The sequence below is a fragment of the Peromyscus californicus genome, unplaced genomic scaffold (genome assembly GCF_007827085.1).
Source record: "Peromyscus californicus insignis strain IS unplaced genomic scaffold, ASM782708v3 Scaffold_4__1_contigs__length_199733344, whole genome shotgun sequence".
In the NCBI taxonomy this organism is placed as follows: Eukaryota; Metazoa; Chordata; class Mammalia; order Rodentia; family Cricetidae; genus Peromyscus; species Peromyscus californicus.
Window position 1 is genome coordinate 32332786 of NW_026294562.1, and position 19365 is coordinate 32352150.

The following is a 19365-nucleotide window of genomic DNA, read 5'->3' on the forward strand; positions in this document are numbered from 1 at the left end:
ATCAGAATCACAAACCAGATCCAAATGAAACAAAGGGCTTCTCCCCGCACCACATACATTCATTTAACTTTTCCCGACTTTCTGTCTTGCCTCGGGAGACACTTGATGTCAAATTCCTCGTCTCTTTTTAGTTAGACCTCAGACAGCACTGCCCCAGGGAAGAGTCTGTCTGTGCATCTGACAACTTTAGCCAACCTTAGTTCTCAGACTTTCTAAGAGCCAGAAACATTCTCTAAGGTTTTCTTTTTTTTTTCTTTTTTCTTTTTTTTTAGATGGAGTCTGGTCTGAACTCACAGAGTTCTGCCTCCCTGCTGGGGAATAAAGATGTGTGCCACCACCCCAGGCCCTAAGATACAATCTTAACCAAAACCTGCCAGTATGCTGACCTGTGGGTGTAGAGTCCCTATAGCTGAAGGGACGATCACTGTTGCTTCAAGTCCTCTAGTCTGGGGAGGCTTCAAGACCCTAGAGTTCTGCAGAAGAAATGGAAAACCTGCCCATCTATCAGGATGCCCTACTGTGTCCCACAACTAAGGGAAGTTCTGAGAAAGGAAGTCCATCAGGATGCCCTACTGCATCCTACAACTAAGGGAAGTTCTAGGAGAGGAAGTCCATCAGGATGCCCTACTGTGTTCTACAACTAAGGGAAGTTCTGAGAGAGGAAGTCCATCAGGATGCCCTACTGTGTCCTACAACTAAGGGAAGTTCTGAGAGAGGAAGTCCATCAGGATGCCCTACTGTGTCCCACAACTAAGGGAAGTTCTGAGAGAGGAAGTCCATCAGGATGCCCTACTGTGTCCTACAACTAAGGGAAGTTCTGAGAGAGGAAGTCCATCAGGATGCCCTACTGTGTCCCACAACTAAGGGAAGTTCTGAGAGAGGAAGTCCATCAGGATGCCCTACTGTGTCCCACAACTAAGGGAAGTTCTGAGAGAGGCAGCCTTTTCAGGATTTGATCCCATAATGCTGTGGCCCATTACAGGCCAAGAGAAGGTAGAAGTGAATTGACACCCGAAGCCTGACTTCTTGGTGGGTTGCTGGACTGAGTGTGTTGACGAGTAAGGATCTGTGCTCTGGCTATAGGCACAGCTTCTAAGCCAGCCAGTCTGACCTTCCCTCCTGGTCTCTTGTTAGCGTAAAGCTGTTTGGGGCAAGTTCATCCTCACTACAGGACCCTGACTCTCTTGTCTGATTTGATTGCTTACCCATGCCACCCACTGTAGTTGGTTGTTTTTTTTTTTTTTAACTCTTTGGGGGCCAGCCACCCACTTCGCAAATAAATACATAGAGACTTATTCTTATGTATGAATGCCCAGCCTTAACTTGGCTTGTTTCTAGTCAGTTTTTCTAACTTAAATTATTCTGTTTCTCTCTAAATACATTTTGCCTCTGGGCATTTTATCTCTCTCTCTCTCTCTCTCTCTCTCTCTCTCTCTCTCTCTCTGTCTCTCTCTCTCTCTCTCTCTCTCTCCATATATCTATCTATCTACCTACCTATCTCTATCTATCTCTATCTCTATCTCTATCTCTATCTCTATCTATATCTATATCTATATCTCTTTCCTTCTTACTCCATGGCTGGCTGTGTGGTTGGGTGGCTGGCCCCTGGCATCCTCCTTTCCTCTTTTATCACTCCCCTCTCTTCTCTCTATCCTAGATTTCTCCTCCTATTTATTTTCTCTATCTGCCAGCCCTGCCTGTCCCTCTCTCCTGCCTAGCTATTGGCTGTTCAGCTCTTTATTAGACAAATTAGGTGTTTTAATTTGCCAAGTAACACAGCTTCACAGAGTTAAACAAATGCAACATAAAAGAATGCAACACATCTTTGCATCATTAAACAACTATTCCACAACCTAAATGAATGTAACATATCTTAAACTAATATTCCACAACAGCCTACTTATGCAGAGGCATTTCTAACTTTCCTAATTCATAATCACATTCACTTATTTCCCGTACAGGCTCTATTGATTGATTATCAGCCAGTCTCACTGTTTTATAGACTGTGCAAAATTTCATTATGTTCTTATTTATTAAAAATATTTGATGTACATGTGTGCATGTGAGTGCATGTATGTGCACCAGTGTGCAAGAGCCTGTGGAGGTCACAAGAGGCATCAGATTCTCTGGAACTGGAGTTACAGATGACTGGGAGCCACCACGTGGGTGCTGGGAACTGAACCTGACTCCTCTACAAGAGCTGCATTTAAATGCATTATTCTTAACTGCTGAGCCATCTCTCCAGCCCCAATTCACTCATTTTCAAGAACGCAGTAAATAGTGTTATCATAGTGCTGTGCTGGTTTTAAGTAGGTGTTAAATTACTTGAGGGAGTTGTAGTTGTTTTCTCTTTGATGTAGTAACCTCAAGGGTATGTCTGCCAAGGCTTACAATTTCCTCCACCTAAAACTGGAAAGGAATCACTTTCTTATTGGTGTCATAGGGATTTACCGCAAACCCAATGACTGAAAAGAACATGTTTATTATCTTACATGTCTAAAGGTTACAAGTCCCCCACCAGGCTCATTAGACTAAGTTCGAGGTTTTGCTATGGTTTCGTTCCTCTCAAGAATCATAAACTAGGAGCAGAGGCTGTGCCTGGGAAGCATAGTTCCAGGAAGGGATTTACAGATCAGAATGGGGAATCTACCAGCCTATGGAGACCTGGTAACGAGGGAGGTCAGCAAAGGAAGGCTTTGACCTTTCTCCCATCTGATCTATTCCAAGAGTGACTGATTGTTCAGCTGGAGTCCCTCAATGAGAAGATGGATGTGTTAGCCGACTCCCAGTGTCCCACATCCGTAGCTAAGCCAGAGAACCAAAGACATGGTGCTTCCCATGACTCCCATACAAGAGACAGAAATAAGTGCTTGCTGTAAACACCAGTTTGCTTCTGCACCCTATCACTCAGTGGAAGCTTATTAAATCCTGTCACCTTGCCTGGAAGAGACTTTGCACAAGGACAGCCTATAAAGTCAGGCTGTGTGAGCCTAGAGCAGAGTTGAAAGGCTCGGGGCGTAGAGAAGCACACAGAAGCCATCCAGCCCACAGTCTAAGGATTCTCTAAGGATATTTGATCTATCAGTCATGTCTGTCTGAGGGCATGAAATCTAGTCTTCTGATACTTAGTGATTGCAAGATATGTCTTTTTTATCCAGGTACTTTCAATCTGTGTATAAAGTTTCTCTCTTGTAGAGTATACTCATGGGTTTTCCTCTTTGTAATTCATCTGGAGGTAGTGCAGTGAGACTTCTCTCCCTCGGTGGATCCTATGTGCGTAGACTCAGATTCCTTATACCAGAGTAAAGAGGGTACAGAAGCCAAAGGATCATCAAAAACCAAAGCCTGAGCATGCCCAACGGTGTCCCTGTCATCCATTTTCATCTTTTCAACATTTGTTCCATGCTGTGCTGGTTAGTTTTTGTTAACTCACCACAAACAAGGTTCATCTTGGAACCTCAGTTGAGAAAAAGCCTCTAGAAGACCGGCCTGTAGACAAGTCTGTGGGGTAAGTTCTTGATTAATGATTGCTGTTGGAGGTCCAACCCACCATTGCTGTGGGATGGTTTGTATGTCAAATGTGTTGCTGATTGGTCAATGAATAAATCACTGATTGGTCAGTGTCCAGGCAGGAAGTATAGGCGGGACTAACAGAGAGGAGAATTGAGAGAACAGGAAGCTGGGTGAGGGAGACACTGCCAGCCGCCGTCAGGACAAGGAAGATGTAAAATACCGGTAAGCCACAAGCCACGTGGCAAGGTATAGACTAATAGAAATGGATTAATTTAAGCTGTAAGAACAGTTAGCAAGAAGCCTGCCACGGCCATACAGTTTGTAACCAATATAAGTCTCTGTTTATTTGGTTGGGTCTGAGTGGCTGTGGGACTGGCGGGTGTCAGAGATTTGTCCTGACTGTGGGCCAGGCAGGAAAACTCTAGCAACACACCATGGGTAGTACCACCCCTGAGCAGGTAGTTCTGAGCTCTATTTAAAAAAAAAAAAAAAAAAAAGCTGAGCAAGTCATAAAGAATGAGCCAGAAAGCAGCACTCCTCCAAGGTCTCTATTTCAGTTCCTGCTTCCAGGTTCCTGCCTTGAGTTCTGGCCCTGACTTCCTTAAGGTTGGTGGACTACAACTCTAAGCTGAAATTAACCTGTTCCTCCCCAAGCTGATTTTGGTCATGGTGCTTATTACATAAATAGGAACCTAACGAAGACACAGTCCAGAGATATTTCCTTCTTGAACCACAACCTTAAACTGAACACACTCAGGGATGTTCTCACCCTTTAAATGATTTTCTACATGAATACATTTAGGCAAGTTTCCTTTATTTGAGGAGGACTTTGCTTTGGCAATGACACCCATGATCTGCTTACCTCCTGTAGATGTTCTGTTGGAACTTCTGGCCCTTGCACAAGCTGGAAAACCCTGTCTGCCCTACTTCCCAAAATACATCAATAAGTTTAAACCATAGATTAGGTAGATTGATCTCCACTCAGAGCAGAGAATTCTGAAATGATGAGTTAACATCTCTCCAAACCCAACTGTATTGTAGTGATCTGAAAGAAAATGGCCTTCAAATGGAGTGGCACTATGAGGAGGTGTGGCTTTGTTGGAGGAAGTGTGTCACTGTGGAGGCGGGTTTTGAGGGCTCATATATGCCCTCAAGTGTGACAGACCACTTCCTGTTGTCTGGAAGTCAAGATGTAGGGCACTCGGTTACTTCTCCAGCACTAACTACGTCTGCTTGCACATCACCATGTTGCACCATGATGATAATGGACTAAACCTCTGAAAATGTGAGGGAGCCACCACCATTAAATCTTTTCTCATTATAAGCATTGCCATGGTCATGGTGTCTCTTCACAGCAACAGAAACCCTAACTAAGACATATCAAATAGCTTCTGTAGAAACAGATCCCCTACTCCTCCATGCAAAGAAACAGGGGCTGTGTGCAACCCTGGCATGATGAGAATTTATAAGGAAAGGGGGATGTTTGTGCATGAACTCGGATGTCTCTAAAACCCAGAGTAGGAGCCTCTGAAAAGATGCTAGAATGTCAGATTTGGGGAAGAGCAAGGCCTGTGGAGAGTTCCTTCCCTACGCAAGTAAAAGAAAATCAGGTCTCCTGGAAAAGGGAGTTTAGGGTCTCCAGAACAGCATTGCACAGCTTGCTGGTGTCTCAGCACTCAGACTGAAGCCTCACCCCCTATCTGCTGTGGTCCACCTGAGAACAAAGACAAAGCTCTTCTCCCAGTGACTGAGGGAAGACTTTTTGTTGTGTTTTGTTTTTCAAGACAGGGTTTCTCTTCAAGACAGGGTTTCTCTGTGTAGCTTTGCGCCTTTCCTGGATCTCGCTCTGTAGACCAGGCTGGCCTCGAACTCACAAAGATCTGCCTGGCTCTGCCTCCGAGTGCTGGGATTAAAGGCACGCGCCACCACCTCCCGGCTAGAGGGAAGACTCTTATAAGGGTACTTCAACAGCAAAATTATCCTCAGTGATGACACATCATGATAATAGAAGCAGCCCACCATAATAATAGCTAAGGAGAAGGTCAAAAAAGAGAACTCTTTATAAACAAAATGTCAAAAGAAATATGTTCATATGGTTCGTTAAGTCAAAAGATTTTTGGGATTCTGTTTTTACTTAAAACCACCAAGCAATTCAGTAGATTTTTGTGGGGGTGGTGGTGGGGGAAGCTGTTGATTTGCCACAAAGATACAGAATAAGAAGGGGGAGAGAGAGAGAATCTTTTGGAGAATACATCTGTCAAGATGATTTTTAGGGACTTCTGGAACAGGTAGGAAGGAGAGATTTCATTTTTAACTGATGAGAGGCTGGAGAGATGCTTCTGTGGTTACAAATGGGTGCTGTTCTTGCAGAAGACCTGAGCTGGTTTCCCAGAACTCACGTCAAGTGTTTCACAACCACCTGTAACTCCAGCGCCAGAAGATCTATTGCCCTTTTCTGGTCTCCTCCAGCTCCTGCACTCATGTGGGCTCTCTCTTACAATTTTTGTTTTTAATGTGTTTAAATGTTTTACCTGTGTGTGTGTGTGTGTCTGTGTACTGCATGTATACTGTGTGGACTGAGGCCAGAAGAGGGCATTAGAGCCCCTGGAAGTGCAGTTATACATAGTTGGAAGTTGACATGTGGGTGTTAGGGATCCCAGGCAGCCTAGCTGCTCTCCTACTCTTAATTTTAGACATAAATAAATAAAATCTTTAAAATACATGGAAAATCACTAAAATAAATTGAGAAAGAAGTAAATTAGAGGAAGATTAAATAAAAGTAAATTACTCATCAAAATATCAGATTCTAGTTAGGCATAGTGATGCATGCCTTTAATCCCAGCACTTGTGAGGCAGAGGCGGGTGGATCTTTATGAGTTCAAGGCCAGTCTGGTCTACAGAGTGAGTTCCAGGATAGCCAGACCTACATATTGAGACTATGTCTCGGGAGGGGGAAATCACTCTCTACCTATCATTGGAAACCTCATGCCTTTCTGGTTATAGTGTAGAAAAAAGACTCTAAGGTGAGGTTCCTCATTTATTTCTCTGCTGCTGCAATGAAACACTAACCAAAATCACCAAGGGGAAGGAAGGGTCTATTTGGCTTACAAGTTACAGCCGTCCATCATGGAGAGAAGCCAAGTTAGGAATTTGGAGGCAGAGGCCATGGAGGAGTGTTGCTCACTGGCTTGCTTCCCATGGCTTGCTCAGCCTGCTTTCTTATACAGGCCAGGACCACTTGCTTAGGTACAGCACTTCTCACACAATTGGCCTACAAGACAATCTTATAGAGGCCCTTTCTCAATGACGGCTCCTTCTTTCTTGGTGACTGTAGCTTGTGTCAAGTTGACAATAAAACTGACTGGCACAGGAATATTAAATGTTTTAGAAAGGAATTCAATTAGGAAGCTATTGCAATAGTTTAAAAGTGATGATAAAGGCCTATGCTGAGGTGACATTTTATTTGGAGTATATTTTGAAGATGGGATCAGCAGAAAAATTTAAAATTGAACATTAAGGGAGAAATTGAGCTTCAGAGAGCTCCCATCCCACCCCCGTGTGACATGAGTTATCGTTTGCTGAGATTGGGATAAATAGGTAAAGATAAAGTGGTAAAAAGAAAGACAATCTGAAACCCTTTTGGAGACTTACTGGTTATAAGTCTCTACTAGATACATTTAAGTGGAAATTCAAAGGGACAGACAGAGAGTGCTGGAGTTGGCATTTGTGTGGTTTTGTCGTTGCTCAAAGAAAAAGACCACAAGACTTGATGAAATTAGACAGGGAAGAAGTGAAGACTGAAAAGAGAAGAGACATGAAGATTAAACCCTGAAGCATTTCGACAGTAAGGCACTGGAAAAAGCTAGAGAATCCAACAGCTAAGGCAGGGAAGAGACACTAATGAGGGAAGAGTAAGGAACATGGGATGTTCTGGAAACTAAGTGTAGACGGTCTTTCAAACGTGGTGGCTGGATCAAACCTCTAAGATATTAAGAGAAATTTGTAGCGACAAACCAATACATTTTGTCTGAGATTTTGAAAAGGATAATTAGGGTGGCAGGAGCTGCTTTAGAGGAAGGGTGGGAGGTTATGAAACAATTTTGCCAAAAGGAATGTGGTTCCAGAGGATCTTGATGTGCTGTTAGGGTGGACAGGCTGCTTTGAGAGTTCTGGTCACAGTCCATGCTGATCTCAGAGAGCAAAGAGGAAAGGTACTAATGTAAGGGAGTTTGGGTGACACCAGGTCAGAATGTTTAGGCAGACTCTCCACGGGATATGTATAGGTTACTTTTCTCATCACGAGCAGAATTCTTGGAAGATGTCACCTAAACAGAAGTTTGTTTTGGTCAACAGCTTCAGACATACCGTCCTTCGTAGCTGAGAAGGCATGGAAGCTGGAGGAGCTCAGCCTGTGAGGCCAGGGCTTGTTCACATCTTGGTGGGTCAGGAAGTAGAGAGAGTGGACTAAACACCAGGGTATGATCCATTCCCCTAGCCAGGTACCACAATCTCCCAAACAGTGTACCAGCTAAGGACCATGTGCTCAAATACATAAACCTGTGGGAGCATTTCAGATCCAAACCACAAGATGTGATACACTTTTGAGTTAGCTAATATTAGACCCATGCATTGTTTTAGAAATGGAGACAGGGTACACGGCATCATGCAACACGGGCTATCAATTTGGGTATAGTTTCTGTGAAATTCTGTTTGCTTCTGTTTTGCCTAGAGGACTAAGAATGAGGCCGTTCAATGTTTGCATGGAAAGACTAGAACAGAACAGGACTAGAGGTGTGTCTTGGTTGATGGAGTGCATGCCTAGCATGTACATAGCCCTGGATTCCATCTCCAGAACTACAGAAAACTGGGTATTGTGGCACATGCTTATAATCCAAAGGGAGGGAGAGGCAGGATGACTAGAAATTCAAGGTTATTCTTGTCTATGCAGCAACTTGGGGGTCAGGTTTGTCTACATAAAACCCTGTCTCAAAACAAAAAAAAACAAACGAACAGACAAAAAAGAACAGAGAAAAATAGAATAGTTTTCTGAATCTTGAAACGTTGACCGGGAATACATAAGATTCTGGACAAGCCTGAGTACCACCTACATTTAGCCATCTTACACTTAAATTGAGACCCATCAACATACATTTGCCTTTTTCTTGAGATATATTCAGCTGCTCTAGTGCAAGTACTGAACAGATAGAGAATTGTATTCAACTAGGAAGGATTAAGTTTAGGAGATGAGAATAATAGGAGGAAACAGAAGTGAAGGAGGAACTGGAGGTGTTTGCAAAGCAATGAAAGTGACTGAGCATGGAAAGTAAACTAGAGGGAAAACGCAGTAGTTCAAGAAATGCACAGTGCTCACTGAGGTGGTTAGATCAGTGGACTAAGGACCCATGTGATAACAAAATATTTCATGTTCATTAAAATCGTTACGATAACATTGGTGGTGAAGATGAAGTCTTTAAAGCAGGTATTCAAATCTCTAATGATGATAAAGGACCAACCAAGACAGCGATACACGGTTGGAATAAAAAGTGAGAGGATGGTAGGCGTCATATTCTGATGAAATAGGTCTTATTTGTGTCAGTGACTTCCAGTCTCAAGTTTTCCATTTGAAAATGAGAACGTCTCTGTGTTAGGATAGAAATTACCATTGTCTTCATGTTTTAGTTGACCTCCTCTGGATTTCATCTAGCTTTATTATGTCTTTAATATTTTTACGTTGGGACTTCTGTAATGGAGGTCTCCTGTGAAACAGCTCTAAGTGGTGAAAAATTTAATGAAAGTCTCTGAAAATTGTTCTAAGGGCATCTAGCAAATGGTGAAAAGTATATTCAAGAAATCTTTTCAATAATTTAGTTTTTAACAGGTGCATGAAAAATATATGTAATAGATAATGTGGTGTTTTGATATATGTATGTGTTGTGTATATTCAAAACATGTTACACCTGTCTATCTTCTCAAACATTTGGCATTTCACTGTGGTGAAAAATTTTCTACATCCTTTCTTCTAGCCTTTTGGACTGTCCAGGAAATGGTTGTTATCTACGGTCATCACACTATACACTAGCATACCCAAACTACTTGTTCTTATCCAACTGTAATGTAATAGAGCAGTCAACTTCGCCCCATCTCTCTCCCAGAGCTCTCCTCAGCCTCTGGTGATTCCACATGTGGGTGTGATCATGATTATGTCCTTCTATGGCTAGTTTATTCACTCAACACAATGATCTTCAGCTTCCTCTACATTGTCACAAATGACAAGGTTTCATTATTTGGGTGATTGAATAGAATTCTGCTGTGTGAGTATAACACCATTTTTTTAATGGAGCAAATGTTGTATGAAGCTGCTTTTTTTTTTTTTTTTGGTTTTTCGAGACAGGGTTTCTCTGTGTAGCTTTGCGCCTTTCCTGGGACTCACTTGGTAGCCCAGGCTGGCCTCGAACTCACAGAGATCCGCCTGGCTCTGCCTCCCGAGTGCTGGGATTAAAGGCGTGCGCCACCACCGCCCGGCTGAAGCTGCTTTTATATTAAAAAATTTGGGGGACAGGAACAGGAGGATTGGATGGAGAGGGGGAAGAAAGAAGGTTTTGCGGGAGCGAACATGGGGAGAGACAGCTAGAATTGAGGGACATTTGAGGGTTGGTATGGAAACCTAATGCAGTGGAAACTTTCTAAAATATATGAAGGAAATCCCAATGAAATCTGCAAAGAATGTGTGAGGCAGAGTTCCAACTGACCATCCCTTGTTACGAAACGAAGCTTCTGGTAATGGGACTGGGTCATATCCAATTGAGTTGTCGTCCAAAGGGGTCCCATGGAAATCCCCAAACAACTCAGGTTGCTACCAAGGCTATAAGTTGCTCTCCACAAACTGACAGCAAGGCCCCATTGGAAAAAAAAAAGAAAAAGATTAAAAATTTAAAAAAAATCAGCCAGGCAGTGGTGGCACACATCTTTAATCCCAGCATTTGGGAGGCAGAGGCAGGTGGATCTCTGTGAGTTTGAGGCCAGCCTGGTCTACAGTGAGAGCTCCAGAACAGCCAGGGCTACCTACACAGAGAAACTTCTCAAAAAATAATTTTTAATGATTTATTTTATTTTGTGTGTATAAGTGTTTTGCCTGTATGTATGTATGTGCAGCACATGTCTGTCTGTCTGGTGCCTGTGGAGGCCAGAACACGGTATCAGATCCCCTAACACTGGAGTTACAGACAATTATAATCCACCATATGGGTGCTGGGAAACTGAACCTGGGTCTTTCGCAAGAGGAGCAAGTGTTCTTACCCATTGAGCCACCTCTCTAGCCCATACACCACATTTTGTCTATTTATCACTGACGGGCACTGAAGTTCCTTCGTTTGTTTGCTACCATGTTGCAGCGACCAGTTCCTGTGTGTGCGCCCAGTAACAAGATTGTTGTTGGATCATATGGAATTCTCTCTTTTCTTTTTAGCCAGGAATTTAGATTTATTTATATCACTGCCTAAACATACGACCTTTAAAATAACACAAGCCATGAAAATAGATTGTCTAAACTCTGGATTTCCCTTTCTTGTCTATTCTAATGTCTTCGTCACACTAGGGAAGGACACTGCAGTCCTAGGACTCTGTGGTTCTAAGAAGAGTCTTGATGCTACTAGTTATTCTGTTCAAGAGTCTGATGTGAGAAACAGCTTTCAGACATGACTAGTTTTTAACTGGTACATGAAAACAAACTTGTCTGTAACAGTGAGATAATGTGATATCATTTTAAATAATGTTAAAGCAATACCAAGAAGATATTCAAATTCCTAGAATATGTAGTAGCATTTCTTCCATGGAACATGGCACTGACAATACTGGATTATCCCTTAAACACCAATTACCTTTCTTCTCTATTCTTTTGTCCTCTCCACAGAACAATACTCCTTAGACTGTTTTGCCTTATAGCTGCATCTGCCATAGTACTGTAGCTCACTAAGTCATACACAGCAAGGACCTTTCAAAAAAACTTCTGAACCTGACATGAAAATATAGTGCAGTCTAGTTGCCAAACATACTCTATTATCAGGCAAATCTCTGTGTTTGGCAAACCTTTACATTGAAAAGATTTGTGGTTCTCTGAACAGTAGAGGTTGGCTTGCTACTACGTTAAAAATGGGACGTAAACTGTGGCCCGTGTTACCATCGAAGGCCATGTGGATGGGTGTCCGTGGCCCATGCCACAGCAGAGGGCCATGTTGATGCTCGTGGCCAGTCTGTACTGCCACCAGAGACCACGCTGAAGTCTGTTGCTCGTGCTGACCCTGGAGACTATATGGAAGTCTGTGATCCCTGCTCTCCCCCGCCCTCAAAAAAAGTAACAGCCTAGACAGAAGACCATCTAAAAGAACTCTTAAAGATTGTGATAAGGATGCTGAAATGTGGCTCTTCACAGTTGAGGGCTTCTGGTGGGGGGACTCGGTTTTCTTTAAGGGCTAGGCACTGGGAATTTGACCATACTCCGGTGAGTATGTGGGCAACACAAATTGGACATGCTTTTCTTTCTTTTTCTGGGATGGGGAGAGTCACAAAGGTAGAGGGCAGGCTTGGGAGAATCAAGAAGTGAATACGATCAGGGTGCATCATGTGAAATTCCCAAATAATCAATAAAAATATATTAATATTGAAAAAATAAGATAAAAGGGGGACACAAAGAAAGATACGCATTTTTATCTTAAGCGTGCTAATTGATCATTTCCATCTGCTTAAGCATGTTTGGTCTAAGTGAATTGAATTGAGTTTCCAAAGGGAATATCCATTTATTGTTTCATAGCCAGAGCAATTACATTTCTTTCCCACAGCACTCGCTCCTCACACCCCAAGTTCAGTGAGGGACCTGAAGGAATCAGGTATCACGTGCCGGCACCACGGCTGTGAGTGAGATACTGAGGATGTTGTGGACACTGGCAGCCTTCACTGACTCATCTTGTCTTTATTTTATTTTATTTTAATCGGAATTGACTCAATTAATCTCTTCCTTTTCTGGAAGTGCGCACAGCTCCTAGCCTCTGACAGCTGCTGATGGGAAAGTCTGTGTCATCCCTGTCCCCAACACAGAAGAGCATTTTTCTGCTCTGCGGCAGTGATTTATCTCAGATGGACAAAAGGACCACTCTCTTTCCCCATCAATTTCGAAAGAAGAAGAAAACAAAAGCTCCCCCAAACCATCTATGCATTTAAATTTTTCTTTATTCTTCAGAATTTCATACATATTTCATTTAAGATGACCAAAATATTCCCATTTCCTTCCCCATTTCTACCCACATACCCCCCCCCACCATCCCAACTTAATACCATTTAAAAAAATATAACCCACTAAGAGTACTTATTGCTACCCATATGAGCCTGGAATTTTGGCTGGCTCCAATTACTATTTCGGGGTTGGACTGTGAGACAACATGCCTCTATGTGGGTTTCATAAACTCTTCCTTTGGGTTAGCCCTCCCTCCACCTTCTGGTTCGCCCCTTACCTCTACACCCCTCCCTGCTTGATCCTTTCTGCCCATATCTTTCTACATCCCTACTTTTGCTTTACTTATAACCTACTGCTCCCCCCTTAACAAGTATGCCCCCCACAAAAGGCCCCTTTCTAGTTTCCTGGCTTCCCCGTGTGCTCCAACTTAAACACAAAACAAAAGATTAGAACCGGCATCCTGACGCGAGAGGGAGCAAGCAGTATCTGTCTCTCTGGGCTTGCCTCCTTAGTCTCTCTCCTTTCCAGATCCAGCCATTTACCTGCACATTTCATGATTTCATTTTTTAATAGCCATATGATGTGCCGTTGTGTGTATGTAGCGCTGTTTTCCTATTCGTTCATCTGCTGATAGACATCGAAGTCAACTCCATTTTCTAGCTGTTGCGAACACAGTAGCAATCAACACAGATGTGCAAGTGTTTCTGTAGTAGGATAAAAGCCCATTGTGTATATGCCCAGGAGTGTGTATATGCACTGGGTCATATGGCAGTTCTACGTTTAGTTTTTTGAGAAACCTCCAAACTGATTCCCAAAGTTGCTGGACTGGTTTACACTCCCGCCAACAGTATATAAGTTCCCTTTGCACCATTTGCTGGCATTTGTAATCTTGCTGATGGCCATTCCTGCTGTGGTAAGATGAAATCTTAAAGTAGTTTTAATTTACAGTCCCCAATGGAAGGGATGTTGAGGACTTTTTAAAACTAATACCTTAAAAAAAATATATAGCCGCGCAGTTATGGTGCATGCCTTTAATCCCAGCACTTGGGAGGCAGAAGTAGGTGGATCTCTGTGAGCCTGGTCTAAAAAGTGAGTTCCAGGACAGCCAGGGCTACACAAAGAAACCCTGTCTCAAAAAAACAAAAACAAAAACAAACAACATGATTATATATAATACATATAATATTGTGTATATAAAATATTGTATTATATAATTTGATATATAATGTATTTTATGTAATTATAGGTATCTATAAATATATATGCATATAATTATATCATTTCCCATCCCTTTCCTCCCTCCAGCTTTGGTTTCCTCTGTTGAACAGAGCTTTTTGGTTTTGGGAAGCCCCATCTGTTGATTGCTGACCTGCTTTCCTTGCTCTCAGGGCCGTGTTCAGAAAGTCCCTGCCTGTGCCTGTAAGTTAAAGCGTGCACCCTACCTTTTCCTCTAGCGGCTTCAGAGTATCAACTCCGATGCGGAGGTCCTTGGTCCATTTAGAGCTGAGTTTTCTGCAGGATGAGGAATAAGGATCTAGTTTCATTTCCTGAATCTGGAAATTATTGTCCAGGTGCCATTTGTGGAATATGCTGTCTTTCCTCTAAAGTATCTTAGGGCGTCCTTGTCAACGTTCAGGCAGCTGTAGATTTTTTGGTTTGTGTTCAGGTCCTCCAGGCCATCCCGTTGATCTGTGTATCTGGTCTGTTTTCATCACCACGTCTCTGTAGTATAATTTGAAACTAGGTATGGCAGTTCCTCCTGTAACATTCTTTTTGTTCAGGATTGCTTTTACTGTTATTGGTCTTTTGTGTGTCTGCATAAAATTTTTTATTTTTTCCTGTGTCGGTGAAGAATGGCATTGGAATTTTAAGTGAGATTACTTTGAATCTATAGATTGCTTTTGATAGAATGGACATTTTTACAATATTAATTCTTCCAGTCCATGAGCATGGGCTGTTTTTTCTTCCTCTAGTGCCTTCCTCAGTTTCTTTCTTCAGTGTCTTAAATTTTTCACTGTAGAGGCCTTTTATTCCTTCGTAAGGCTTATTCCCAGATTGTGTGTGTGTATTGTGAAAGGGTTGTTTCCTTAATTTTTTTCAGTCTGTTTGCCGTTGGTATATAGAAAGGCTACTGTGTGTGTGTGTGTGTGTGTGTGTGTGTGTGTGTGTGTGTGTGTGTGTTGATTTTGAGTCCTACAACTGTGCTGAAAGTGTTTACCAGATCTAAAAGGTTTGGGTAGAGTCTTTAGTGTCTCTTAGACATAGAATAATAGAATTGGAAACGGGATATTTTATCTTCTGTTTATATCCCTTTTGTTTATTTCTCTTGTCTTATTGCTCCAGCTAAGATTTCAAGCACAATATCGAATAGAAGTAAGAAGAGTGGATGCCCTTGTCTTGTTCCTGATCTTGTTAGCAACACTTTGAGTTTCTCTCCACTTAGCATGATGTTGACTGTAGACTTGTCATGTATAGCCTTTGTTATACTGAAGCATGCTCTCTCCATCCTTAGCCTTGTCATGACTTTTATAAGGAAGAAACATTACCTGTTGTCAAAGCTTTTTGTGTGTGTATGTATATATTAAGATGACCATGTGATTTCTGTCTTTTATTCAATTAATATGATGAATTACCTTTATTTATTTACATATGCTCAACCATCCCTGTATTGATGGAATAAAGCACATTTAGTCATGATAAATGATCTTTTAAATGTGATGTTGAATTCAATTTATGAGTATTTTATTGAGGATTTTCATAACGATGTTCATCAGGTAGATAAGTTTGCAGTTTTCTGTGATGTTTTCTCTGATTTTTACATCAGAGTAATACTGACTTCATTCAAAGAATTTGGAAACTTTCCTTTGTTTTTTATTTTATGGAATGTATCAGCTATGTTTCTATTGCTTTGATAAAAAACCATGACCAAGGCAGCTTATATAAGAAAGAGTTCATTTAGGTTTACAGTTCCGGGAGGGTTGCGAGTCTATGGTGCTGGGGACGCATGGCAGCAAGCTTCAGGCATGGCACCTGGAGCAGGAATCTGAGAGCTCACACCTCGAACCACAAACAGAAAGCAAGGAGTGAACTAGAAACTGAGTCTTTAAACTCTCACAGTCCATCTCCAACAACACCACACCTCTTAAACTTCCCCAAATAGTTCCATACACTGGGGACCAAGCATTCTAATGCCTCAAGACTCGAACTACCACATGGTTTCACACTACCACATGGAGTGATTTGAATAGTGTTTGTGGTTGCTTGAAGCAGAATTCTACAGCAAATCTGTCTAGTTCTCCATATTTTTAAGGTAAAAGGCTTTTATTACTGCTTCAATCTCATTGCTGGTTATAGATCTGTTTAGACTGTTTACTTCATTGTGGTTTAATTTCAATATGTCATAAACATTTAGAAATTCACCCCTTTCTTTTAAGTTTCCCAATTTAGTCAAGTATGGTTTTTAAAGTATGCAGTCATGATTTTCTGGATTTTATTGATGTGTGTTGTAATGTTTCCATTTTTAGCTCTTATTTTATTAATTTGAGTCTTCTCTCTCCTGCTTTTGGTTAATTTTGCCAAGGGTTTGTCATTTTTCTTTATCTTTTCCAAGAGCTAGCTCTTTGCTTCATTAATTCTTTCTATTTTTTGTTTCTATTTCATTAATTTTGAAATAGAATTATTTCGATGATTTCTCATTGCCTATGGTTTTGTGGTTTGTTTGTTATTATTGTGTTAGTATTGTTTAATTGTTCCTGTGGAATCTTCAGTGTGTTCATTTTTTCCTTTAGACTGAAGTATTCCTTCCACTGTCCTCTGTAGGGCTGACTTAGTGATCATAAATTCCTTTAGTCTATTTTTATCATGGTAAGTTCTATTTTTCCTGCAATTTTAACAGATAGTGTTTCGGGTGTGTCAATTGTGTCTGGATTGGCAGTTGCGGTTTTTCAGACCATGGAACACATCTTCCCAGGCCCTTCAGCTTGCCATGTTTCTTTCTGTTGAGAAACCAGGTGTTGCTCCGATAGGCCTGCCTTTAAAGGTGACTGGGCCCTTCTCTCTTCTGACTTTAATACTCTTATCTTTTTGGTCTGTGTATTTAGTATTTTAAATGTGCTGTGTCATGGGGAGGTTGTTTTCTGGTCCTGTCTACTTGGTATTCTCCAGTCTTCTTGTACTAGATGTCTAGATGGCTCTTTCTCTAAGTTTGGAGACATTTTCTTCTTTGACCTTATTGAAAATATTTCCTATGCCTTTTCTGTGGTATTCTCTTTCTTCTATGTCCATAATGTGAAGATTTGGTATTTTCATGCTGTCTCCTATGCATTCTCTTATGTTATATAACATTCTCCTATATCTATATAATATATTGAATGTATGTGTGTGTGTGTGTGTAACACTGATCCTTATTGTATGATCAATTCCTCTACTTTGTCTTCCAGTCTGGATGCTCCATTTTCTACATGCTCTGCTCCGTCACTGAGGTTTTCATTTGACTCATTGAGGTTTTTTTTTTTTTTTCCTTAGCATCATTTTGGTTTGGAGTACCTTTAGCAATTCTATTTCTTTACTGAATTCAATTTTCATACCTCATGTTGACTTCCTTATTTCATTCAGCTTTTTGGTTTTGTTCTCTTGGAGTACATTCATATCTTCCTTAAATTTCTTGAACATAGTTGTAATTATTCTTTTAGTTAGTTTGCTGGTTGAGGTTTCTTTCAAATTTTTTACTTTTACTTTTTAAATTCAAGCCCACCCCCACTCCAAATTTTCCAGTGGTGGCATCTGTGATATTCAGGAGAGAACCAAGTCATAGTAGGGTTGAGGTGTCATTTGGCTCTGGGGTCAGGGGCTCTATTCCAAGTCTTTCTCTGAGCATCAGGTCTTGTCCTATGTCAGCTCATGCTTCCTTCTTGTGTCTGCAGCTTTTGCTAGTTGTAGAACCCAGCATGTGCCTGTGGGCCTTACTCAGAGTCAGACATAGTCCTCCCCACAAGCCCAAAGATTCAGCTGAAGCAGTTGCAGGATGTGGAATTTCCCTCCAGGTCAGACATAGTCCTTACCCTCAGTCCCTCAGCTTCCATTGATGGTGCAGATGTGGAACTTCCCATGTTTCTCTGGACTAACCCAGAGCAAGGTGTGGTTCCTATCTCAGGTCCCCAGCTTCCATGGAAACATTTGTTTTTATACAGACTCTCATTATATAACCCTAGAACATGATGTGTTGCCCATGCTGGCCTTGAACTTGCACTGATCCTGCTGCCTCTGTCTCCTGAGTGCTGGGGTTACAGGCATGTACCACCATGAGTGACTCTATTTTTAAATTGATGGTGGGGACAGCTGCGTAACTGTGAACATGCTTTAAAATACTGACCTGTATGTCTTTACATGAGCAAATTATGTGCACAGAAATTGTATTTCAGTGAAGCTGTTAGTTTTTGACTAGTGATTGGAACAATTATAGCAACCACTATCAAAGCCTGATTTCTCACATAAAATGTCAGTGCTGTGTCTACGCTTTCATTCTCTTAACTGTCATGCTTATTTCAAGTTATCCCAAAATAAGTATTTTTGTGATAATCACTCATGACCATTTGTATAAGATGAAAACACTTGCTTTAAATTCTTTTGCTATGCTCAATGAAATTTAGAGCACTTATTAAAACTTATTTTCATGAAAGAACAAAGATCGCTTCTCAGATCTGGGTAGAACACTGTATTTTTACACCTTTTATTCCTGCTCTTACGTGTTTTGGAGAAAGAGGAAGAATATTGGCTTGGATATCCAGACACTTTCAAGTCAGGGCTAGCGGCCCTTGCCTGCAGCATTCAGATGGCAGAGGTAGTAGATTGTCAGTTCAAATCAAGGCCAGTTTGAGCTACATAACAAACTCTTGTCAGACAGAGACAGAGACAGACAGAGAGACACATACAGAGAATGTGTTTAACTTTCTAGACCAAGCTCTACCATTTTCTAGGCCAGAGAGAACAGCAGACATTCTTAATTTTATGCACATTTGTCAAAAGTGGGGCCTTTTTGATAATTTGTAGTTATGATAACTCAAATTATGATGAAAATATGTTGAAAGAAAGATGTGAAATTAAGTACCTTTATATTGATTACTACACTGAAAATAAATGGCTGCAATCAAAGTCTGGTGTATTCTCGTTGTAGGGGCTCCTTCACTAGTCAGAGTCACAGGTTCACACTGACGTGCTTCTTTCCTGGGACTCCTTCTCTTAGAGGCAAGAGAAACCGTCCCAGCCCAGCCAGGAAGACAAGAGCTAGGGCCTTCTGAGGAGAGCTCACTCCCACATACAGGAAGCATTGCAGACCCACATGTAACTTAGGAGCAGACCCTTGTGTAGTCTCATCTAAATGTAAGATGGTCAGAGGTGAGGGTCCTTTAAAGTATCACCCCTAACTGGTACTGTATGAGCTGGTAATCCAGATCAGCAGCTTTTTTGCACAAAGGCATTATCCAGGCCTTTCTGCCATTTTTGTTTATTTCCTTTGGACGCCGAATGCCTCTCTCGATTGTCTGTGCTCTGAAGGTTGCGGGAGATGCTGTGATAGGATGTGTTTTCTCTCCTAACATCTGTTACAACTCATACAAAGTCTTAGGAAA